Genomic DNA, 20544 nt, shown 5'->3' on the forward strand with positions numbered 1-20544 from the left:
TAACCATCACATATGTTTAACATGATTTTGAAGCACATGAAACTTCTTGTGTCCTGTGCCAAAAATATCATTTTATTAATTTTCCACAAGTATATGTTTCAAGTCATTCGCCAATATAATGAGTCAGGATTAAGTAGGTTGATTTCTCAGAGGAGTGATATCCAGATAGATAAATAGATAGGATAGATAGATAGATTATAGATAGATGATAGATAGATGATAGACAGATGGATGGATGAATAGACAGATGATGGACAGATGATAGATAGATGGATGGATAGATGATAGATGGATGGATAGATGATAGAGAGATGACAGACGGGTAGACAGATGATAGATAGATGATGGATAGATGATCGATGACAGATGATAGATGGATGGATAGATAGATGATGGATAGATAATAGACAGATGGACAGATGATAGAGAGATGACAGATGGATAGATAGATGATAGATGGATAGATAGATGATAGATGATACATAGATAAATCGATAGATGATAGATGGATAGACAGATGATAGATGGATAGATAGATAGATAGATAGATGATAGATAGATGGATAGATAGATAGTCCATGGAAGAGAGAGTAGAGTGAACTTGATAAGAACATAGGTAGTGGATTCAGACAGATCTTGATTTCAAGTTCCAGGCTCCACTATGTTCTGTGTGAGCTTAAGCAACTTGTAAACTTCTCTAAACCTCAGTTTTTTCATCTGTAAAATGGAACATAATACCTAATTCACAGAATTGTTGTAGGAGTAAGGGTAGTAATCATTATAAAGCTCTTAATACAGACCTACAACAATTGGTCAAAAACAAGTTGTATTTTTTAACAACAGCAATTCTGATTTGATGATGATGATGACAATTCATGGAAAAATAAGGTTTTACCTCTGCCACAAAAAGAAAATAACCTCCGAAGCAGCTGGGCAAACATACTCTCCTTGACTTTCTATTATAGTTATAAGAGAAAAACAGCCAAATAATGATGCATTCAATAAGCATGAGATAAATGAGGAAAAACAAAGGAAACGAGAGGATCAAGCAAACCAAACAGTATTGAAGAGGTGGCAATCCACTGGTCCATGGGTTACTGTCAACCCACTTTTATTTTTACCTGTCTCCAACATAATGGAAACAAAATTTTCAAAGCCAAACATTTTCAACTAAAGGATACTACTTAATTTTGAGATCATATCCTTCCTACATTTTTGACGTTAACAATATCCACACCATTTAAAATAATGATAGTAGCATTTAGTCAGGGTTTTTTTCTTTTCTCTTTCTATGACTTTAGGTGACAAAATAAAAATCTGACAGATTTACTTCAGACACACGATTTTCTCTTTAATATTCTGTGAATTCTAAAAGTCTGGAAACCATGGTTCTAATGTATGTCAGTGGAGTTTTAGGTAAGAAGATTTTGAGGTGTGTGATTGCACAAAGAGAAATAATCAGGACGCTAGCTATTCCTGTCATGGAAAAGAATACCAATTATTGGAAGGAATATCTATGCATGGTGGAGTGAAACAAGAATCACTAGCATATACAGAAAACCTTCATGACTAATTCACACTCTGTATCACATAACTAAATGTATTAGCAGGTGTGTCAGATAAAAAAAAAGAAGAAGAAGAAAATCAAGCCTCTGCCGAGGATCTTCCTTCATTCTCAAATTGAAAAAGAATGTTGGGAACTGAAACAGATATCTATTACTGAGTTTCAAACCTCCCAATACTTAGTTGCATTTCCCATGATCCTGTGTGTTTTCTGGGCTCCCTCCTGTGGTTTCCACTTAGGCTGGGGAAGACTGGGCTGGGCAGAACAAGATGTGGCCTCATGAGCACGCCTGCCACATGGTGCCCCTTACAGCAGGGGCCCACCCTCCACACTGTCTTTCATGCTGGCACGTCATGGTAGTCTCAGAGCGGCATTCCAAAAAGGTCCCAAGGCACACACGCTTATCAAGCCTATGCCTGTATCAGCATCATGTTTGCTGGTATACAATTCACCAAAGTAAGTCCCTGGGCCAAGTGAGTACACAAAGACTTGGATTCTGAGTGGTGTGCCTCACGGGGGCATGTTACTGCAATATGCTACAGTGGGGACCCCATGCCCAGGTCCTCTGTTTTATCCCAATCATTCTGTACAGGCGTATTTGAAAACATTATGAATGTATACACTTCTTAAGCTCTTTTTGTCCTGGCAAACATAACACTTGATTTTAACTGTACAGAAGTGCGGATGATGAAGGCCTTTATTTAATGCAATTAACAAGGCCCTCCAACAGGATTTCATTCAGATAACAACGTCAACCAGGAGTCTGGGATGGAAAACAGCTACAGCTTCACAAATGATTTCTTCTATTGAATTTTAAATGGGGTCAGATTTACGCTGGACTATACAATTTAAGAGATAGTGATGAGTTAATAATGCATAGAAATTAAAAACCTTAACCTACAGAATACAGTACTTAAAATTAGAATTTTGTGTTTTAAATATAAAACTTAAAGTAGCTGTAAAACTTGAAGTAATTGAATACATATCACGTAACCTGGTAAAGTTAATAGATATTTTTAAGGCTTACTTTCCCAATTTTTTGAAAAAAAGATTTTTATGGATTTAAGAATTATGGGGGCTTCCCTGGTGGCGCAGTGGTTGAGAGCCTGCCTGCCAATGCAGGGGATACGGGTTCGAGCCCTGGTCTGGGAAGATGCCACATGCCGCGGAGCGGCTGGGCCCGTGAGCCATGGCCGCTGAGCCTGCGCATCCGGAGCCTGCGCTCCGCAACGGGAGAGGCCACAACAGTGAGAGGCACACGTACCGCAAAAAAAAAAAAAAAAAGTATGCAAACTTTATAAGTTTAACTGGGAAGACTTCTTTATCTCTGGCCTAGAATAGTTCACATAATATTGGATTTATTTATCTGATCTTTAAAAGTTATGTAAAACTCAGCTGTGAACCCACCTTGTTTTGTATGTTTCTTAATGACACATCTCTAAGCAGCTTTACAATTTCTTCTGTGGTAATTGGCCTACTCAAGGTTTCCACTTATTATTGGGACAATTTGGGTAATTTATGCTTAATTTGTCTTTTTCCTCTCATTTTCAAAGTATTTGCCATAGTATTACATGTAATATTTCCTTATATTTTTTCTAAGTTCTCTTTTATCTGTGATTCAATTTCTTTTCTCAGTTTTATCTTGTATATCTCAACCACTGCGCCCCACCAGGGAAGCCCAGTTTGCATACCTTTAATAGCAAAACCTGACCAAAAACTTATCAAAAAGGACAATGATACTTTGATAAAGATGGATGTTTCTACTAGAGTTACCAACAGCCCCTTGTAATATTTATAAAACCATACAGCCTGCTTTTCTTCCTCCCTTACTTTTTTTTTTTTTTTTTTTTTTTTTTTTTTTGGCGGTACTTGGGCCTCTCACTGTTGTGGCCTCTCCCATTGCAGAGCACAGGCTCTGGACGCGCAGGCTCAGTGGCCATGGCTCACGGGCCCAGCCGCTCCACGGCATGTGGGATCTTCCCGGACCGGGGCACAAACCCGTGTCCCCTGCATTGGCAGGCGGACTCTCAACCACTGCGCCACCAGGGAAGCCCCCTCCCTTACTTTTATTACACTCTTTTCATGTCTTTGCTCAACCATTAGCTCTTCATTGATCACTACCTATTGAAAACTGCAATTCTCCTTCATGTCTTAGCCTCCACAATCTCCCTTTATGCTGGTCTGCTTTTAATTTTTTCGTTATCACTTGCCACATTCTAACATGTTAGATTTTCCATATTTATTAGATTAATTCATTTATTATCTGTTTACTGCCATAGATTGGAAACTTCACAAGGACAGGGAAATGTTTTTGTCTATTGTGTTTGCAGATGTATCCCAAGATCCTTAACCATAGCTTGTCAAGTACTAGGACCTCAATAATATTTGTTGAAATAATTATGTTGATTCAAATGAGATATATGTCTCCTCCTTAGAAACTTAAGTATTCTCCAAAAATAGTCAAGGCATATGGCAGGAAATTCTCAAAGGAAAAAAGTAAAGAGGTACTATTTCACTGCAAAACAAACATCAGCGAAAAATCACCCTGAAAAATTATAAAACAGGGTAATGCATAGTGTTGGCAATGAGTTAGTGAGACAAAAGTTGAACATATTGCTCTAAGATATGTAAATTGGTATAATATTTATTGGCTGTTTTGTTAATGTAGAGGGCAATGTAGAATTGCAAATTTAAATAGGTAGTCATCATTGAGGAACTGATATTTGAGCAAAGATTTGAAAAGACTTTGTGTAGTAAAAACAAGGAGGGGAAGGAAAGAAGGCTGTAAAACGTGTGTTATTTTTGATATGAAAATTGGATAAATAATGCAAAAAAGATGGTATTACCTATTTTATAGCTGTGAAAAAATAGAAACAAATTTCTAACAATAGGGAATTACTTAGGCAAATTTGTTCTGTAAATAAGACTACATAGCAATTAAAAGATACTATGATGAGATATCCATTTATTATTACCAAGTGGAAAAAAAGGCAAGGAAACATATGTATCACAAAATATCTATGGGGAGAGGTCATTCAAGGTAAAATTTAAGAGTGTGGGCCTGTGGATTCATATTGCCTGGGTTTGAATCTCTTTTCCATCACTTATAGAACATGAAATAATGGCAAGTTACTTAACTCTGTAGTATCTCTCTAGCCTTAGTCTACACATCTGTAAAATGAGGGCATAATAGTACTTGTTTTAGAAAGTTATGATTAGGCTTGTGTGATAAAGTCTACGTAAAGCATATAGCAGAGTGTCTGAGTCACTGAAATGATGAATAAATGTTAGCTACTTTTGTTGTTTTTGTTGTTGTTATATGCTTTATTTGGACATATGTGTGTGAATAAAAAATATGGAATGATATATAATAAAACAATAATTGTGATTATTTTTAAAGATTGGTTTTCTTGTACTTTTTATGCTTTCTTTCCTGTTTTAAAGCCTACCTGTATATTCCAAGTAATACCTGTTATTTGTGTAATAAATACGTTCACACGAGCAGACACATGAAAACACATACAACATAAGAATATGTAAAACACATGACCAAACTATGTTTACTGCAGGATTCCCCTGTCCTCTAAAGATATAGATTATATACTAGTAATCTCTCCTCAAAGGACTGAATTATTTTTAATCTCTTAAATTTAAAGGCCTAAATAACCACTTTCAAGGTCAAAATAGTCATTTGAATGACACGATTCGTTAGAAATCAGCTTATATGAAACAAAAAGGGTTCTAGAAGTTTAACTGGCTACATACTATTGGGGCAGGAGTCTAATCTTTTTGAGTGCTTCCCATATATAAGGCCCTTCATGTATTTTGTAATTTGGTGTTTCTACTGTTTAATACCAACATTTAGAGTTTGCTAATATGAATACTTGAAATGGCGAAGAATGTGTAGTCAAGAGAAGGAATAAAATATTTTGCATGGGGGAAGTATAGAAAAGAATAATTTCCATAGAAATGTATAGGTTGTCTCAGCACAGCTAGTATTAACAGACTGAAAAATTTCAGCAAATATATCTAAATATATCCATCATCACATTAGTATACATAAAGAAAACTCACTGGTTAAAACTGAGATTACCGGAATATATATATACACACACACACACATATATTCTGTTAATCTCAACTTTATATATATATAAACATATGTGTGTATATATATGTGAATACATATCTATCCAGATAAGATGCACACTCAAAATAAAATGGCATAAAGGGAATGGGATGGAAAAAAATCTCTATCAAGCAAATATACCACTTGCAGCAACATGGATGGACCTAGGGAATATTATGCTTAGTTAAATAAGTCAAACAGAGAGAGACAAATACTGTATGATATCACTTTATGTGGAATCTAAAAAATGAAACAAATGTATACAGCAAAACAGAAACAGACTCACAGATATGGAAAACAAACTAGTGCTTACCAGGGGGAGAGGAAACGAGGGAGGGACAAGATAGATACTGGATTAAGAGATACAAACCACTATGTATAAAATAGATAAGGAACAAGGGGCTTCCCTGGTGGCACAGTGGTTGAGAATCTGCCTGCCAAAGCAGGGAACACGGGTTCAGGGCTTGGTCTGGAAAGATCCCACATGCCGTGGAGCAACTAGGCCCATGCGCCGCAATAGGTGAGCCTGCGCTCTACCGCCCAGGAGTCAAGACTACTGAGACCCGTGTGCCTGGAGCCCACGCTCCTCAACAAGAGAAGCGATCGTAATGAGAAGCCCACGCACTGCAACGAAGAGTAGCCCCCCGCTCACCATAACTAGAGAAAGCCTGCACACAGCAACAAAGACCCAACACAGCCAAAAATAAATAAAAAAAAATAAATTAATTTAAAAAAATAGATAAGCAACAAGGATACACTGTATGGCACAGAGAATTATTATAGCTATTATTTTGTAATAACTTTCAAGGGTGAATAACCTATAAAAATACTGAATTACTATGCTGTACACCTGAAACTAATATAATACTGTAAGCCAGCTATACTTCAAGAAAAAAAGGAGAGGAGATGGGAAAATTCACAATCATGGTATAGAAATTTTAAATAATTTCTTAGTTACTGATTGCTTAGTAAAACTGAACAAATGTGACCTGATGATCATATATATGATCCTGTACTTAAAAATAACAAAATTAATATTCGTTAGAAGCAGAATTGGCCATTTATAAAAAGTGATTAGATGTCAAGATACAAGGCAAATATCAACAAACAGCAATAAACCAACATCATGCAAATGATGTTATTTAATCACAATACAAAAAATTCAAAATTAATAAAACCCATAATATGAGTCCCTATATAAAGAATTTAGAACACACATCAATACACACACGTACATACACACACAGGATGTTTCATAGCTAACATTTACATCAATGTATATGTAACATTTTTATTGTATACGTGACTCATATTCAAAGAAAGTATAGCAAAACGCTAATATCTGCCTAATTTTAGTAGTGTTTCTTACATTATACAATTTTTAAACTTTTACTACATGTTGCTGTTTTTTATATATTAAGAAAGAGAGGTAAGGAATGAAATAAAAAAGATCTAAAAAAAGGAGGTACGAAAAGTAGCCACCCAAAAGCATATATGCAATGATTAATTTAAATGTAGAATGAGGCCTTAAAAAGCAACTTGTCACTGGAACTATTCAATCAGAGCCTAAATGGTTACTGATCTGTTATATAAAACAGGTTCCTACGTTTAGTAAGTAAATGCATTAGGCAGCACTTTAAATTCTTAAGATTTTTATATTTCAAAATCTGATTTTGGGGGGGGGGGGCCAGGCTGCACTTTCTTGAGATATTTACATAAAGGCTAAGACAAAAATTCATCTCTTTACCAATTGCTATGTCCAGTAATATCCCATACAGAAAAATCACCTTTATCCTGATTCATTTTAGCTTATTTTAAAATAGGATTTTTAGTGGGTACTGTAAAAGGTATTTCAAAATTTCTGAATATAGTGGCTACTGGTTCCTTTTTGCCTCTATTCTTAGCTCCCAGACTAGCAAGTAATGGATCAACCACAGACCTAGAATATTATGTAATATCTGAACATTTTCAGAGATAAATAATTCCACTAGCACCAAATGCACTCACTGGCACAATGTTTAACATAAAGATAGAGAGTAATAATTTGAACAAATCATTTTGGTACTGTGAACTTAACACTAGAGAAGGACAACAGCCTGAAGTTGGCATGTTTTCTCTGTAATTTTTGGGCAGGTTACTTGGTCCATCTGTGACAAAGATTTCCAATTTCTATTTAATTATTTAATTTCTGATTTCTATTTAATTATGAATTCTATAAACTTTAGATAAATGGTTTAAGTGTAATAGAAAAGAGGTAATAGCTTGCTTTTCAAAGAGCATTTTTCATCCTAGGACCTGAAAGCACATAATAAAATCCTTTTCCACTTTTATACTACTTTGAGAGATTAATTAACACAACATTTGATAACGTACAAAGAATATAAAGCCCATATCAAATCGAATGGCTTCTCAGTATAAGTAACTACCTGGAGCTGAAATAATACAGATTTAAAATAAATACTTATTTCTAACATAAAAATTGGGATTACATTAAAAATTTATGTAAGAGTTTCTTTATTCTAGGAAAAGAAAAATAGTATTAGGTTACATAATGGTTAGATGGGGATTAACTAAGCATGATGTTTAAAAGCACTTTCTAAATATTAGCATCACAAAGTCTTAGGGTTAGAATATAATTTATCATTTACGAAGTATTATCAAGTACTCAATTAAAATTTTTTTCAACAGTATATTAATTTGTAACATGGTAAGTCCTAAACACCACTTCCTTTCTATCTTTTTTTTTTTTTTTTTAACATTTCTAGATTCTACTTCTCACTGTTGAACAAGTTACCTGTTATCTTTCTGCCTCAACTAGCTCCACATTACGCTGTGGATAAGGTCTGCACCTGTTTTATAGGGTAGTTATTAAGGTTAAAGTAGTAACTGCCGTACAATCTTTGTTTCTTATTATATGCATTCATTCTATTCTGCATGCCCTTAATTATCAGTGCCCCCTAGGACTCCGTTCTAGCACCATTTGAAGAGGCACATCCTTTTCCAGTGTTGACTTGAGTTTCAAATCCATATTTAACAACTGTTCTACTTGACATCCACAGTTGACTATTTTTTAGGCATCTCAACTCACCATGCTCCAAACTAAACTCATGATCTTAAACCACATCCCCACCACCAAACTCTTCCCACACTTAGGTATCTCCAAATTCAAACGTAGTGAATAGCACCAACATCCATCCTAGCTGGCTGACAGGCAATTCTAGAAAAATGGAAATTATCCTTTCCTTAGCACCAATACTATTTTGGCCATCAAACAGGATAATTCTGCCTCCTAAATGTCGATTTACTTGCACTCCCACCACCATCCTTCCTTAGCTCTCACCCCAACTTACTGATATTACCTCTTTACTTGTCTCCCTACCTCCAGCTTATCACCCATCTGTAGCTCAGACCACCCACCCTTCACATAGTACCTTAGTGATATTTCCAAAGCACTAATATTATCATGTCACTCCCTGCCCACAATATATGAACATGCTTCCTCATGTAAAGAATAAATCTCCAAATATTTGGTCCAAGAAATCCTTCAATCATTTGCCCTATATCTTATCTGGCCTCATCTCTTACCACTCTCTCTCACTTCACACTCGGCTTTAGACCCATGCAAACACTTGCCAAACTTCAAACACATCATATTCTCTCTTTCCGATTTCAGCCCTACATGCTCTTCTTTCTGGCTTAATACCCACTGCCCATGCATTTGGGAGCCTCAGCACACACATGATCTTCTGTGCAACTATCCGGAATGCTCCCCTTATTTCTGCATAGTTAATTGTGATCCCTTTTGATCATTAATGTCTTGAGCATAATTCTAACATTAATGCCTTGAGCATAACTGCTCTTATAAAACTGCCGTAATGGTTTGTATTCTACTTTTTTTCTCAAGAGAAAACGATGAATTTGTCTTATAGGTCTGATTTCTTAACACCTAGGACAAGACCTAGCATACTCTGGCGACAGAATACAGAAATAAAGGAATAAAAAAATATAGAGATTGGTATGTCCATATATTTAAACACTTTAAGAAAAGTAAATCATATTTCTTCAAATCTACAACAAAAGTTAAATCTTTAAGTTTTACCAGCTATATCTCAGTTTGTATTTTTTGACTGCATTGTTGTTTTTTATCTTTAATTTCCTGTCATTAGTAACCTCCTCCTAATAGCCTAATTTGCTTTATCACTTTTATGTTTATCTTTTATTTTTCTTGTCTTCCCCATACCACCATATAAAATTTATCCAATTTAAAAACAAACATCTTTAACTTCTAAAAATTAACTAGATATATGTTTTATATCCAGTTGTGTACTAGATAAATTTCTTTCCTAAAAATCTATAGCTATTATATTCTTGTTTCTATATGACTATTTCTTACATAACGTTTTTGTTGTTGTTTATTTGTTTGTTTAATCTGGTATTTGTTAGATACTTGTTGGATATATTCTATACTGGGAATATACATATTCTACTAAAAGCATAAACACCTGAATTGGAGAGTATTTTTATTCTCTACCAATCTTATTATGTGATTTTATTTTGAGGAGCTTACTAAATAGAGCAAGACAAATTCATAGCACAATGTAAAAGTATGATATAATATTAAAGCTGAAAAACAAAGTCCAAGAGAATTTAAGATATATCTTCTAAATTTAGTTTTAAACTACTGACCTACCTCTTCTAAACTAGACTTCTTAAAACCCAACCACGACTAAATTTTCATCTCACTTTAAACCAGCTAAGAAGCCCAAACAACCAACAAATCAACAGTGGTTGATCTGCACTTTAAAGGTCCCTAGATTAGCTTCTCTATCCCTAGATTAGAGATAGTATTGAAATCTACAATGAGAGTGCATTAATGCATTCATACAACAAACACTGAGCGTCTCCTGAGTGACAGATTCCGCCAGGAACTGAGAATCAGAGAAAAGTATATCAGTCACAATCTCCAAAAACTCACACTTAACAAATTATGGTTTAAAAATTCAAAGGATCGGGCTTCCCTGGTGGCGCAGTGGTTGAGAGTCCGCCTGCCGATGCAGGGGACACGGGTTCGGGCCCCGGTCCGGGAGGATCCCACATGCCGCGGAGCGGCTGGGCCCGTGAGCCATGGCCGCTGAGCCTGCGGCCGGAGCCTGTGCTCCACAACGGGAGAGGCCACAACAGTGAGAGGCCCGCGTACCAAAAAAAAAAAAAAAAAAAAAAATCAAAGGATCAAAGTGTCCAGGCAGGAAACACAAACAAGTAAAGCAAATCAGACACAGGAAAAACCACAACGTCAGCATAATGATGTTTTATGGATATTTTTAGGGATATAATAGGACGTGGTACGGGGCTCTTGTGAACTGGAGAATATGGGTCCTTAATACGGAGGGAAATCACTATGGAGAGCTTACTGTTACTCTAAAGAATTAGCCCAGAGCTTCCTGAAACACAATTTTCAAAGAGAAGCCAGAAACCCTGATTTTCATATAAAACTCCTTGTGGTTCAAGTATTCATAGTTACAACCACTCTAAAAACAAAGCAGAACACTATGGGGACCAGTACAGTACAACTCAAGAAAAAACCCCTGGTGACTGGTTCTGGCCTGTTGGCCACCAGATCCTACCTCTAGGTTAAACTCTAGTTTTATATAATAACATAAATCTGTTTAGTTATGGATATTTTCTTTCAACGTCCCACCAAAATGAATTTTATAACTTACAAGATCATATTGGACTTGAGCCAAGGTAGAGAAGGAAAGTCCCCTTGTCCACGCTGCCCCACCGGAGAAAGGCTGATGGGTTTCAAATTAGCTGTGAGTTCAAAGCTCATCCCTCATCCCATGCTTCCCTTCTCTTACTACTGTAGCTTTCTAGTCAGCCTTCTTATACCTCCATCTTCAGTTTGTATATATTTTCCAGATAGGAAATACAAATAAACATGAATATACCATTTATAATAAGAATAAAAATTAGTCACACGTGAAATATTCTATGATGATAATACATTTTATGAAGGCGTCTGATAGAAACTGAGAACTCAACACACGAATAATATGTTTTACCTCTCAATTTGGCAGTATGTATATACGTGAAGTATTGCAGGATTGAACAATTAAATTCTCCTTGGTATGCTACTGTATATTATCAGATGATGCCTCATGAAATCAACATGCCTTCTGATATATTGTGATCCTCAGGCAAATTTTAGAAACTGGTTTCTCTTCCTACTTGATAATGTTCACTTAGTGTCTTGTCTCTTTATAATAAACCAGTTTGGGGAAAAAAAACCCTCTCATACCATTTAAAATATTATTATTTGTCATATACATACACTATATATGTGTGTGTGAGTGTATATATATCTTATATTAAAATACGAGTATGAGGGAATAAAGGAACTTCGGTAACATACAAGTCTTTGTCGCTTGAGTAATCACTCATATCCCTGGATCTCTCTGCTGCTTATTAGCCCTCTTAATAGTTGTAAATCACCAAAAGATGTGAAATTCAGTACAATGCTGGGAGAGATAACTGGCTTGATACTTATACCTAACCTTAGATTCCTGCGATTAAGAGACTTCATTAGGCGCTTAAAGGTGAGCTAGAGGCAGAAATAAAATGTAGCAGAAAAAGATAGTCTTAAAAGATAATTTTCAAAATAAGAGCCGCTAAAATTATTCTCATACAGACATAAAATGAACACTTATCAAAGATTTTAATTAGCCCTTAATGAATGAGGTAATTAATACATGTTAAAACTGGTTCAAAAGAGAACTCAAAGTACCAGACATTTACAGTCAGATAAGAATACTGAAATGAACTTACAAGTGGATACAAAACGGCTGATCATTACTTACAGTGAGAAAATCAACTGACAGGAAACAATTTTTTTTTTTCCTATGGACAGGAATTAGGAATTATTTACATTACTATCAGGTTTCAACAACTTATAGCTCTGTGAAGATGTAAAATGGCCTAATCAAAGGCAAGATAGATATAGACAGATATAGATATATCAGGTATAGATAATCGAGGGGGATAAGCCAGTCGGATTCTACCAAAATTCAGCCTTTTAAGACTTCTCCTTATAATATTCAGGAACATTTGCTAATTTCAGAATTAGGCCAAACACTGGCCCTGAACGAACATTAGCGCTGAAAAATCAGTGCCTAACATTACCTCGAACACATTTCCATCTCAATAAAGAGAGCAGCTCTAGAAATTTTAGCTAGATAACTTCAAATCCTTGATTTGACACACTGAAAACTCATATCAGAAAGAACTTAAAAGAAATGGAATTCCTAACCAGAAGAGACAGAATCAATCTTCACCAATCAGTCTTCACCAATTAATGTAGATATTTCATGCTTTTAAATCAATGTAGTAGAAGTAAAAAATCAGATATCTGAAAATTTGATTCCAGTAGACAAGAAAATTGGCGAAGATAAACTTAAGCACTGACGTTTAACACAACAAAACTCAGGTTAGAGTATTTGCTCTGGAATGTATTCTCTATGTGATCACAGGCAGTTTAATCTTTTAACCTCTATATGCCTGATGCTCTTCATTCAAAGTGATGAGACTATCGCTCTCTCATGGTTGTCGTCAGGAAAAAATTAAAAGTACATGCACAACAAGACCCAACACAGCAAAAATAAATTAATTAATTAATAAACTCCTACCCCCAGCATCTTCTAAAACAAAAAAAGTACATGCACAGAAGCCTTGCACAATATCTACCACAAGGTACATCTATTTACTACTAGGTAAATGACTTTTATGGATGCTTCCTGGAACAGAAGCTGGAACCTTGATGCCAGAGATGTCAATCTAAATAAGGCAAATCCCTGCCTCAGAAAATTTCACAGTAGGGGATCCTAATATTTTGTCTGGATTCTAATCAATCCAAAGAAAAAAAGTTTTTCAAACTTTCTACATGAGGAAACAACAGATGGAAATGAAACTTCTGAGACTATATTCCTAGAGTTATATAATGGATTTAAAATGGAACAGTGGGGATTCCCTGGTGGCGCAGTGGTTGAAAGTCTGCCTGCCGATGCAGGGGACACGGGTTCGTGCCCCGGTCCGGGAAGATCCCACATGACGCGGAGCGGCTGGGCCCGTGAGCCATGGCCGCTGAGCCTGCGCGTCCAGAGCCTGTGCTCCGCAGCGGGAGAGGCCACAACAGTGAGAGGCCCGCGTACCGCAAAAAAAAAAAAAAAAAAAAAGGAACAGTGGTGTGAATAAACAAATTTGCAAGGCACTTAATGTTTTTGGAAATATCAGGATAATAATTCCTATAGAAGAATTATTTTAAAATATATATTAGATATTCATAGTATGTTATTAAACATAGTCTGTGAGGGGTTTTATTGCTGTTGTTCCTGTATCCTTTGTAGCATAGCAATTCTTACGACAGTCTTAATATACCATTTTATACCACTAGCCCCTGCAAAGCAGGAGGAAACAATACATGGTTTCATGGAAAACAACCAAATACTTATTCAGCATCGATTCTGGGTCCAGCTTTATGCTTGGCACTGTGAAGAAAGGCATTAGTATTAAACAGTCTCTTAAGAAATTTACTATCTTCCTAGGAAGGCAAGAGACACATATGAGACAGATAAGTCAGCAAGTAAAAAACAAAGTCAGAATGAGTGATATAAATGAGAGGTCAAGTCATGCCTGGAAAGGTCTTCAATTAAATATCTAGCTTGATCTACTGTCAAATCCAACAGAAATATTTATCAGTTGCTAGGAATTTATAAGAATGATGAATTATGCATTTGTATATGCACTGAATAGAGAATACAGGATGATAAAAATAAATTCCCCTCAAGAACTTGGAGCCAAGATGTGAAAGCAACCTGTGTCTATCAACAGATGAATGGATAAAGAAGTTGTGGAATATATATACCAGAATATGACTATACTACTATAATGGAATATTACTCAGCCACAAACAGAAGGAAATTTTGCCATGTGCAACAACATGGATGGACTTGGAGGACACTATGCTAAGTGAAATAAGTCAGACAGAGAAAGACAAATACTGTATGATATCACCTGCATGTGGAATCTTAAAAATACAACAAACTAGTGAATATAACAAAACAAGAAACAGACTCACAGATACTGAGAACAAACTAGTGGTTACCAGTGGGGAGAGAGTAGGGGGGAGGGGCAACACAGGGATGGGGATTAAGAGGTACAAACTCTTATGTATAAAATAAACTACATGGATATATTGTTCAACACAGGGAATATAGCCAATATTCTATAATAGCTATAAATGGAATGTAACTTTCAAAAACTGTGAATCACTTTATTGTATACCTGTAACTTACATAATACTGCACATCAACTATACTTCAATTAAAAAAGAAGGAATTGGAAATAAGTACAGTTGCCTGCTGAGGTTTAACTATAAAATCAGTACATAATGGATCAATGAATACAGTATTTTCTTTGTGAAGCTCTTAGAGCAAAATTTCCTGAAAGTAACATAAATATAAAAAGAATGTGTGAGTCATAAGGGAGTGGAGGGGAATGGCTGTGTAACACTGGAAATAGAAAAAAGAATAGCAAAGGCTCAAAATTAACAGTACTCATCTCAGCACCAACTGGGAAGAATCCTGATTCATAGACCGACCAACTTTTTGGTTCCCTGAGGCAAGACTGCACCATTTATAAAGGTGGATGTACCAGGCTACCTCTTCCTAAATGCATTAGATGATCAAATTCGGCAACTAACATCTCTGCTGTCCTAATCTCTTGCTTAAAACAGCAAAGGCTGGATTGCCTTAGACCTTCTCTGGTAGCTTCCCAAAGGAGAGTAAGAGAAAAATGCCAGAAAAAGGATGCAAGTGTCCTGCTCCTTTTTGGTTGCATTTCTCACAGTAAGTAATTATAGTAGGGAATATTTTTTGAGCAATTACTATATGCTAGACACTTTCCTAAATGTTTTACATGAATTAACTATTTAAACCATCACAACAACCCTATGAGCTATGCCTAGCTACTATCCTCATTTTGCAGATGAGGAAACTGAGGCACAGAGGGGTAATGGTTATTGCTTGAGATCACACAGTATGCCACAGAGACGAGATTCAGAGCCAGGCAATCTGACTCTTAAGTCTTTGATCTTTCTTAAATACTATACTCTACTGCTTCTTATAGGATCTTATTAGTTGACATTATAATTTTTGTGAGCTTGGTGGGCATAAATCAGTATCTCTAAATCCCCTACCAGTTCTAGACCCTGTGAAGATTAAATTTCCGGGCTCTCAATACTAGGTCTAGATTAAAAAAAAAAAAATCACATTCTTGGGACTTCCCTGGCAATCCAGTGGTTAAGACTCCATGCTTCCACTGCAGGGGGCATGGGTTCAATCCCTGGTACGGGAACTAAGATCCCGCATGCTGCACAGTACAGCCAAAAAAAAAAAAAAAAATCATATTCTTGGGTGGACATTCAGCCCCTTCCATGTGGAAAATGATCTCAACAGGAGTTTCTTTTTATTGATACATTCATCTGCACATATACTCTACAAAGTTCCACACATTCTCATTTATTTCTATAAAATGTACATAAAACACTTTGTATCTCTGAAATAAGACTATATTTTAAAAATAAACAGATTTAGTAGTAAAAAATTGAGATTTGTATATAAGCTACTGCTTCCTGATATAAACAGATGGTATAGGCAATGATCTATAACAAATTATCATTAGAAATTTTTACTGTGAAAATCAGGCTAGATAAAAAATAACATGTTACCCATATATGCACCATTTTGAATTAACTAAATGATGCAGAGTCATTATCTTCCCATTTCCTTAACACTGAAATATATCACAATCTTCTACCACATTACGAATTAGTTCCTTTTTTTTGTTTTTTTGAGGCAAGGAATACGACTTTATTCGGAAAGCCGGCAGACCGAGAAGAAGGCAAACTAGTATCTCCGAAAAACCATCTTATCGGGGTTCAGATGCCAGTTTCTTTTACAGCACAGAGAGGGGGAGGAGATGAGGAAGTAAAGTAAAAAGGCCATAAGTTTTGCAAATATGCCCTGTAATGGCCAGCCTTGGCGAGGGGATGTGTTAATTTCTTCTTTCTTGCAGCCATCCAGGTGGACAGGGTCTGGGTGTTTCCCTGTAGTTCCCTTTTTTTAAAGTTTGTTTTTCTCCCACAACAATACAGTTTCTTAAAAAAGATCCAAGAATATAACTCTTTTATTTTACCCTAAAGAACGTATGCTTCTTGGCATGGCCAAAAGCCAGGGTTAAAAAAAACCTTTCCTTCGCACAATTGTTCATCACAGACTCTATTTTTTGAGATGTCACACATTCTTATGTCTATTTCCTTAAAATAATGCAGAAAACTGGCAATACCCAAGCACCAGCTCCTAATTTGTTTTCACGAAAGTGCACAGCCTGGGTAGAAAATCAAAAATCGGGACGCAGGGGATTCTCTTCTCACCAGCTCACTGAGTTCCTGGTGTAGAAAGGACATGGCACAAGGTTGGACACCCACTATCAGAGGCTCAACAACAGATGGACTGACTAAGAATTAGCACTGCTGCCAAAATCTGGAAATGTCACAATAAAATAAACTAAAACACATAGGTTGAGGAAAAAGGGAAAAAAATATGTGTGAAAATGGGGACATGAAATTAGAATCAATGTTGAAGGAAGCGCAATTAAACACGTGATTTCAAGTGCTGTAAGAAAAACTCAGTTCATGTGTAAATGTTTTAACAGAAGGAATGAAGAGGGATGCTTATTTTTTGATACTTTTAAATGATGGTCATGACTTTCTTCTGTTTATTTAGGAAGCTTATGCTAAGAAGCAAATATAGAAGTCTGGGCCATTACAGAATGTGTCTTTTGATGTTCGCTTCAAAGGAAAGTTATTTTTTGGACAATCGATAGAGTTGGGAGAGGGTAGAAACACAGAACTGAGTTGACGTTGGAGAAATAGGTCTGTTATGCAGGGTCCTGCACACCAGGTACATGAAGTCATTCTTAAACAAGAGAGAAATCACTGCAGTATTCTGAGTAGAAAAATGTTAAGTATGACATCAAGAACGTAAATATTCAGAAAATGATTCTGAGTGTTATACAGGGTGAGAAGAACGAAGGCTGGGCAGTAGCTTAGCTGAAAAGTACACTAGATACTCGAAAGTCGGGAGAAATTGAATCAACTTTGCTTTCAGGCTGTGGGAAGGATTCAACCAACACTCCTAGGACAGAGAGCAGAGTCCAAGACAATTCAAGTGATTTACCTGTTGGCATAAACCATGTTAGGAATAAGTAGTCCTCACTGGAGATGGGCTTTAAGTAGATAGAAAGAGGGAAACACGCTGTATTCCCTTTAGGAAGAAACTGTGGCTCTATGAAGGTCTAAAGGAGAACAAGAAAAGTGAAAATTTGAAGATTTGGAAGAAAAATAAATCTCTAAAAATAATTTATAAAGACTCAGAAAAAATAATTAGAAAACAATTTAGCCATTTTAATACAATGTTAAAAATGCTTTTTATAAAGTAGGAGGGGGAGAATTAGAAATGAAAATATATCTTCTATAAGGTTGTGGAAATGGGTGAGGAAAGGAAGAATGGAAAATAAATTAATAATACAGTCACAGGATTAAGCTCTATTTTGATGTTAGAACAGTATAAACATTAAGAAAAATGTGGAGAACTTTACTGGAAAAAGAAAGAAAAATGAAGACAGACATGAAAAGACACAAAATGAAAGAACTGTATTATTATTATTATTCTAGAGAATAAAACCAGAATAACTGGCACAGGAGTAACAATCAGACACATTTGCCAATATCTTTCCAGAGAAGAAAAAAGACCAGATTATGCAGATGGGTTCACTGAATTCCAAGAAAAATCAATGCAAAGAGGTATAACTAGATTTCTTATTTTTAAGTTATTATTATAGCATCATTTTCTTGCGGAGTTAATAAAATACATATTACATTTACATCCACAAAATCAGATTGCTCTTTTGCATCACTAAATACAAACCAAAAAAATTTACATTTTCAGAGAAGAGAGACATTAAAAAACACAAACTATAAACAACTCAGTTATAGTTCCTATATGATGACAGGAAAATACACTATACCATATATAAAGACTTATGATGTACCATTAACTATAAGATTTTTATGGGGAAAAAATACTTGACAACATACTTCAAATGGCTAAGAAATAAATGCAAAGAAGCACTCTGAAATGGCAATGCTGTATTATGAATGAATTGAATTTACTCTCCCTTTATAAGAATCTTTCCTAATGAAACACCTCAAAATGCGTAAAACTGTTTATAGCGGTATTATTTATAAAAAAGCTAAATTGTTAGCAAGCTAAGGACTCCACAAACTGTCACACACTGACATAAAATTTATGCATCAAAATGTTTACAAAGTATTTTTGGTGCCCTAGAAAATGTTTACCATACAACTCTGTTAAGTGAAAAAGATAAAATATAAAGTTGTAAATGTGTGTAGAGAACTAATCTGAACAGAATATCAGAACAAATGTGAGGAATAAAGAAAATAAGTAATGTTAAGACTAGCTCCATCATCAGGGGAAACAGTTATGATACACTGCTTTTGTTTTGTTTTGTAAAATAATTTTATGTATTTTTTAAATTTTCTAAAATGTTCTACTATAACCAGAAAAAAATATAGGTACAAAAAATGTTAAACTGTGATATTCTGTCAAAAGAGTTTGTGTATTTTGGTATTTGAGCTGTAATACATGTGACAGAATTACCTAGTTTTAGAATGTTTCTAATATGGGGCATATTAAGAATATTATAAACCCCATTTTAAGTAGGGGTCTACAAATCATTCTACAAGTATATACATATTAAATATTAATGAATATTTTAAGAGTAATACTAATTTCCCTTTCATTTTAGGGAGGAGTTAAACTATAGTTTAAGTTAGTCTTTTATTGTTTGCTTTAATTATTATACAAATGTCTTTGAAACTCAGTTTGGAAGGCTGTACATCAGGAGATAACTGGAGTGCACTTAGTGAAATATTCCACAACTTCAAAGAATTGATGGCAAGTTTAAAAGTATTCTATGTTTTAAACGTCACTTTCTTTAGAATTCTGTTAGAATACATAATAGAGAGAAACCCTTTTTGAAAATTTGAGTTAGGCAGAAAATACAACTTTGGAAGGAAATAAAGGAGGTGGAATGAACGAAAAGGGCTGGCACACACTAAGGTAGGTGAGAGTTCCAATTTACTTGTATTTTACAACACCTACTATGGAATTTCAATAAATATTGAAATAAAGTTTCAATAAATATTCCTGAAATCAATGTATTTATATATGAATGAATGAATGAGTAAATGAATAAATGAAAGTATCAATGTAAATTGTTAAAAAATCTTAAAGAATTTTCAGTTCCCTCAACATATGTGCATTTTGCTTTGCTTGCTAACAGTGTAGCTATTTTAGCTTAAGTAGCCCAAATGAATTTTAAATCTTTTAGGGGTGGAGAAAGGCAGGAAGAAGAGCAGAAATAAAGACCTAAGTTTTGTTTCGATTTAAACCTATTTGGGCAAAAGTATGTAAATCTACGTTATAGTCTAATACACTGCATTTAATCTATTGTAATCAGTTGTCTTCAATCATGAATGTTTAACAGGATGATGAGATTTTAAGAGAAAAACAAATTAATGTAAAGCTACACATGGAATATCATTGGCTGGCACATTTTTAATAGTCAGATTTGCTTTGCCAGAAGAGTGAAAACAAAGGGCAAGTGTCCGCTGTTAGTCTTTGAAGTTAACAGAAAGGATGGCATAAAATCTGCA

Source organism: Tursiops truncatus, chromosome 9, assembly GCF_011762595.2.
Source record: "Tursiops truncatus isolate mTurTru1 chromosome 9, mTurTru1.mat.Y, whole genome shotgun sequence".
Lineage (NCBI taxonomy): Eukaryota > Metazoa > Chordata > Mammalia > Artiodactyla > Delphinidae > Tursiops > Tursiops truncatus.